The 6000-nt window shown below is 34.6% G+C and overlaps 1 long non-coding RNA gene across 1 annotated transcript in view; it reads right to left on the reverse strand.

The window, feature by feature from the left end:
- Nucleotides 1-5679, reverse strand: part of LOC119537837 — a 68997-nt gene extending 63318 nt beyond the window's left edge. The window contains exon 1 of the long non-coding RNA XR_005217470.1: nt 5632-5679. This is a non-coding gene — a long non-coding RNA (uncharacterized LOC119537837). The remainder of the gene's footprint in view (nt 1-5631) is intronic.
- Nucleotides 5680-6000: the final 321 nt, after the last annotated feature.

Consider the following 6000-nt stretch of genomic DNA (forward strand, 5'->3'; position numbering starts at 1 on the left):
TCTCTGTTTTCTGTGTGTCCTCTCTCAGCTTCTCTAGGGCTTTTTTTTTTTTATTTTCTCTCTGTATTTTATCCTCTTAGAAAAGACGCCAGTAAGAGGATTAAGACCCTCTCTGAATGAAGTGGGTCACATCTAAACTTGAGGTCCTACTCACCAAAGGATCCTACTTACACTGGGTCCATACCCACGGGAATGGATTAGCTTTAAGAACATGATCTTTTATGGAGTATATACAGCTTCAAACCATCACAAAGGGTGTTTTTGTCATACAGGGTGTCTCCATCTAACCTCTAGGGAAGGGGTAGTGGCATCATTTTGCTTTTCCTCCAGCGCTTTGTCATTGATTGGAATATGCTTCTTCCTTCCCAGCAGACTGGAATAATGCTGCCATCAATGATGAGAGAAGAAGGTGGTTCTCTTTCTCCACACATTCTGCATGTCATTTCATCTGATTTTTCAAGAGGTTATACAGTGTATATCAGGAAATGTTTAAGCAGTTCTTACTAAAGGAATTGAAGTTGTAGCAAAACTGCACAAAGCTAGAACTAGAGATTGGATGTGCCCTGGTTTAACTGCTTTACTCCTTCCTGCTGCATATGAGGTGAAGTGTCCAGCCTAGCCTCTTGAAGGAAAGCTCACAAAGACACCCGCTGAGTGTCTCATCCACAAACTTCCTTATTTTCTATTCATTTTCTTTCTCTTTCTTTTTGCGCTCTCTCCCCTTTGACTCCTTCCCTGAGGATTTACTTTGACAATTTCCTATAACAAAGCACCCCTCCCTAAAGTAATAATCAAATCCTAATACCTTCTTGAGTCTTGCAAATTTTACAGCCCTAAATTATGAATTTCAGTGGCTTTTCCCCTTAGCCCGGTATGCAATTTTTCTTTAGAGGAGAGAAGCATTTGTATATGCAGTAGATGGCAGAGTCTAACTCTGATCCTCTAAGCAGGTCCAGCATTCCACTATGGGAATGCCTTATTCTCCCTTATTGAATTTTAAATAAAAAAAATATTCAAAATGAGACCACTTACTTCCTCCCGGAACAAATCACCTTCAAGAAAAATTTGGTATAATTTTTGGTATAAAATTTTACTATTATGTATGGTCCCTGCCTGTTCTTCAATAAGACTTGAGAAAAACAATATTACATGATATGAGCTGAAAGAAGTTTTATTGGGGAAATTTAGAAGACAGAAGCCAGCAAGGGAAGGTGTTTAGATGGATCTCCTCCTTCCATTATCTCTGAAGCTCCAAAATCTCACAGAGTGGCATGCCCAGATATAGTCTGTGTTTCAGTGGCAGGTTTTTGGCCCATTGACCTCCTTTCCCATCAGTTTCCTTTTGTACAGGGAAGGCATAAGAGCAGCCTTGTCTGTGGATGAAAAACAGACCACTGGCGCTTCAGGCAGCATCTCCCATTGGCAAACACCTATTCCAGATGACTCACATTTGTATGCACAGAAGGTTCTTTTTATGGGCCTTTTTTTCTGTTCAATTTACAAATCTCTGGTGTTTTGCAAGGCCCTCCACACTTTCTTTTCCAACAAAACTTTCCAGTTTAATCCCCCATTATGCTTCATCCCAACATACTTATTCTTTTTCTTACACTTATACATTCTCCTATCTCCCTTTTCCAAGATTATCAATGCCATTTCAGTCTTCTGGGTAATTTTCCTAACTCCTTTCTAACCTAATCCTTCAAAACTCAGTTGAGTTTTCATCTCCATCATAAAGCCATGGATGCTCCTCCGCCAACTCTAGGCTGAAATAAAAATCCTTGTTTGCAAATAGTATCTCTAAAATCTACCCAGGAATTCATTATGACTATATCTCCTATTAAAAACTCTTATTGCTATTTACATTTCAAGTCTATGTTCCTATCTTCCTCAATTAGGATGTGTAACCCTTACTTTATTTCTATTTGCTAGGGTGCAGTCCACCTGGATAGCACCCTATAACTAGTAGGTATTCAACAAAATTTAATTTTAATTAAGTTGGTAGTTGCTGAAACTTTTTCAACATCTGTTTGTAAATCTAAACATACTTTGTCCTTTTGCTTTTTTATTTGTATTTTTTATCTTAAAATAATTGCAAAGTACTCTAACCATCTGGCTCTAACTGACTTTTTTTTAATATTTTATTTTACAACATGCTAGCATTAATTTAATGAAACTTTTTTACTTTTTTTTTTTTCCATTAATGATCTAAATACTAGTGAAACTAGGTCTTTATGGAAAATGTCTCAGTCTTCTCAGGATTCCCTTAAGTGATGAACACCTGTCTCATCATTAGTTTAACAGATTCTCATCATGAAATGTTTCAGCAAAACAGTAATTGGTGGCATTCTTATCCTACCATTGAACTAATGGGAATGCTCAAGTAACAAGTAATTAACATTCACCTTGTACTAAGATATCCACTTTTAATAGAACAGAGACTTAGAATACATAAAAAAAACTTTATCCCTGATGTAGCAATTACTTGTCAAAAATGACTCTGGTAACTACCACTAGAAAATGTTATATACGAGTTATTACGTTAAGATCTTAAATTCATGCCTACAAAAGTACTATTATTTTTGTTGATATTTTGTTGATATACTTTCAGGTATTTTCATCAAGAATTTAATGTCCTAATTTTATGTATTCATTCAAGAAAAATTTATTAGGCATCTACTATGTGCAAAATGTTGAATGAGTGTTGGGGGGAAATAAACAACCTTGGCAACTCTGCTAGTCTATTCCTCCACAATAAAATCACCTCTGGAGATGAGCAAGGTGAATCCAATACATAATTATGATACAAAGCAAACTTGTATTTAGCATTCTCCTTTCCTCTGTTTTAGCAAATATTCAAACTAGGTATCCAATGGTCTCAGCTGCCACACGGCTGCTTAGCACCTTCCAATGCCAATTTCCTATTGGACCTATTCTGGACATACTATACTATAGACCTGCACTGTCCAATATGGTAGCTACTAACTACATGTGGCTATTTACATTTAAATTAATCAAATTTAAATAAAAATTAAAATGTATTTTCTTGTTGATATTAGCCACATTTTAATTGTTCAGTAACTACATATGGGTAGTGGCTTCCACATTGCACAGTACAGATATGGAGCAATTCCATTATCACAGAAAGTTCTATTGGAAAGCATGGCTCTAGAACTATTTTTCTCATAGAAATATTGAAGTTCTCAATATTTACCTCTTGATACCCTACTTCTCTTTTTTATATGATATCTGATGGAGAGCTTATGGTTACATGTTAATTACTTGAAGGATTTAATGTTATCTGGAGAGTTTTGGTGAAACCCTGGCATGTGTAAATTAAATAGGAATTTTGATTAACTAAATTTTATGGTAGAGAATTACCTATAGGTGATATCAAACTTTCATAATAACACAAGTTAAATTTCTGCCTTATTTACAGTACAAAGAATTATAAGGGTCTTAGCAATTCATGAATCATATTTCCAAAATGATAAATGGAAAGCTAAAATACATAATTTATTATAGGAAATTAATCAGAAAGGAAGTAACACTTGAAAAGATAGAATTCCTTAAAAACACTATGTTTCTGAATCTGATGCACTGAAAAGGAATAAAATATAAATTAAATATTTATAAATGTTGATAATGGTAATTGAATCTCAGAAAGTATGAAAATATAGAATTCTTCATTAATATATCATGTATTCTGGGTTTTTTTTAATCAATTATGTATGGATTACTTTTATAAAAACAGTAACTTTTAATGGCAGGTTTTCTCATAAGTTTTTATACTTCCTCTTTGGCTTGAGATACAGACATTTCAAACAACTGGATAAAATACTTTTTCAGCATTTCTATTTCTGATTTCCTTAATTCTATTAGCGTAACTATTAGACACATTTATGAGCTCTGGGTGGTACCTATAGGTGTATATAATTGAGTGAGGTATAATCTTGTACTTATGAACTTTCACTTTTGCATGGAATACTATGAATATTCAATAATGATAAAAGTGTCCTATATCAAATGCTACAAGAGAGTTCTATATAAATGTTTTCAAAATGTCACATAAAAAGCATATTATATTCCTCACTGAATTACTGAAATTTTGTGGAGGAATTGGAATTTGCTGAAAGATGCATAAAGCAGCATGGAAAAGGGTGCATTTATTGGAATATGCTACTGAAATACATGGGTGATGGGAATTAAAGTTGAAAAAAGTAGATTGGGACTGGCTTATGGATATTTTGAATGTCAGGGTAGTGAATTTAGGCTCTCTTCTATGGGTGAAGTGGAAACATTGAATTTTTATGTGATACTGCAAGATGAGATGCTACCCAATATCATAAACATCTAGAACATTTTCAATCATGCAAACAATTTATTTCAAATATTTGACTGAAATTGGGATTAGTGACAGTCTGGCCATGGAGAAGAATAGATTAACATCACTGTAGGTGATTTCCTTTCAAAAATAAGATATAACCCAAACTTTTACCAGAATCTTGGCTCTCATTTCCATAATACACCATTTAACATAGATACAAAGAGTATTTTTCTTCGGTGCTAGAGTATATAGGTTTGATTTCCAACTTCTTTGACCTACCTGGGTGAGCTTGGGCTTATTAATGAACCTCCTCATGCTTCAATTTTCTCATCCGTAAAATGTAAATGATAAAAGTAATTACCTCTGTAAAATGTAAATGTTAAAAGTAATTACCTCATTGGTGTGTTGTAAAGATTCAATGTGTCAATGCATGAGGTATACCTACAAGAGTTGTTAGCACATAGTAGGTCTTGAATAAATAGGGGCTAATGTTATTGTAATTATTTTTGCATGGTAGTTAATAGCATAGAGCTCCTCAGCATAAGACTCAGTGTGTTGTCACCTGATGAAAGCTTTTTAAATTCCAAAGCTTTCCTATAATCTATTTTTATATGATTAAACAAATTCATATTGATTTAATGATGAATTCATTCATTCATTCATTCATTCATTCATTCCTAAGGTAGGTATAGTTTAGTACTGTGCAAATTTTCATTTCACTTATCCTCCACTGAATGCTAAACAAGCATTTTGGGTGGAATTCATCCACAGGGGCTTGAGGTGGGTCTTGATTGCCCAAGCCACTCATTGTAATCTCATCATGTCTGTTACAGTGTTTGGTTCAGGTATGGGCACTTGCCTTAAACTGTCATCTGACATCTCATTTTTTTCACTGATTGGGAGAAGAAAGCTCTCTCTTCTTTTTCCCTACCAGATAAGAAGAAGAGAGCATATGCAGGAGCTTCTGGCTGCCATTTTTGACCAAGAGAATAGAGCTAGTCTAAGAATCACACCAACACCAAGAAAGAAAATTTGTGAATAGAAACAGATATAACCAGATCTTTATCTTGTTGCCTGAGCCAGGATAAGTCCACAATTGAAGATAATTTACCCTTAAAATATTCAGTAATCTGAACCAGTATATCCCTGCCAGACAGTCTCTTCCTTTACGATCCTAACTCCTGCAAAACAGTATCTACAGAAATGTGATTCTAAATCCTGCAAAATCCTTATTGTAACTATTTCCTCTATGTACCCTTCCTATCTCTGACATTGTAGCTGCTTTTTGTTTCTAATCTCTGGCTTACCTCACTGTCTCTTCTTTGGCTTCTCAGATGTTCTGTCACATAGGGAACAGATTCTATGTATTAAATTCTCTTTGTTTGAAATACATAAAGTGGTTTCTGTTTTCCTAACTACCGTTACTGTTTTGGAGCTCTTATAATTGAGAGGTTATGTTCTCCACTTGGAACTAAACACTCAGCATTTTCAATGAAATGAAAGCAAGAACTTCTTTGGTGTTTGCTGTGGGTTTCATGTTATTAGATGTTGTTTATACACAGGCCAAATATGAGTCTATGATAGGGTCTACATAAACACCACATCTGTCATAAGTGGACTGTATGGAATTGGGTTCCTAGAGAAGGCTGGCTTTGGGACGTGAAAATAAAGCAAGC

This window comes from Choloepus didactylus, chromosome 1 (assembly GCF_015220235.1).
Source record: "Choloepus didactylus isolate mChoDid1 chromosome 1, mChoDid1.pri, whole genome shotgun sequence".
In the NCBI taxonomy this organism is placed as follows: Eukaryota; Metazoa; Chordata; class Mammalia; order Pilosa; family Megalonychidae; genus Choloepus; species Choloepus didactylus.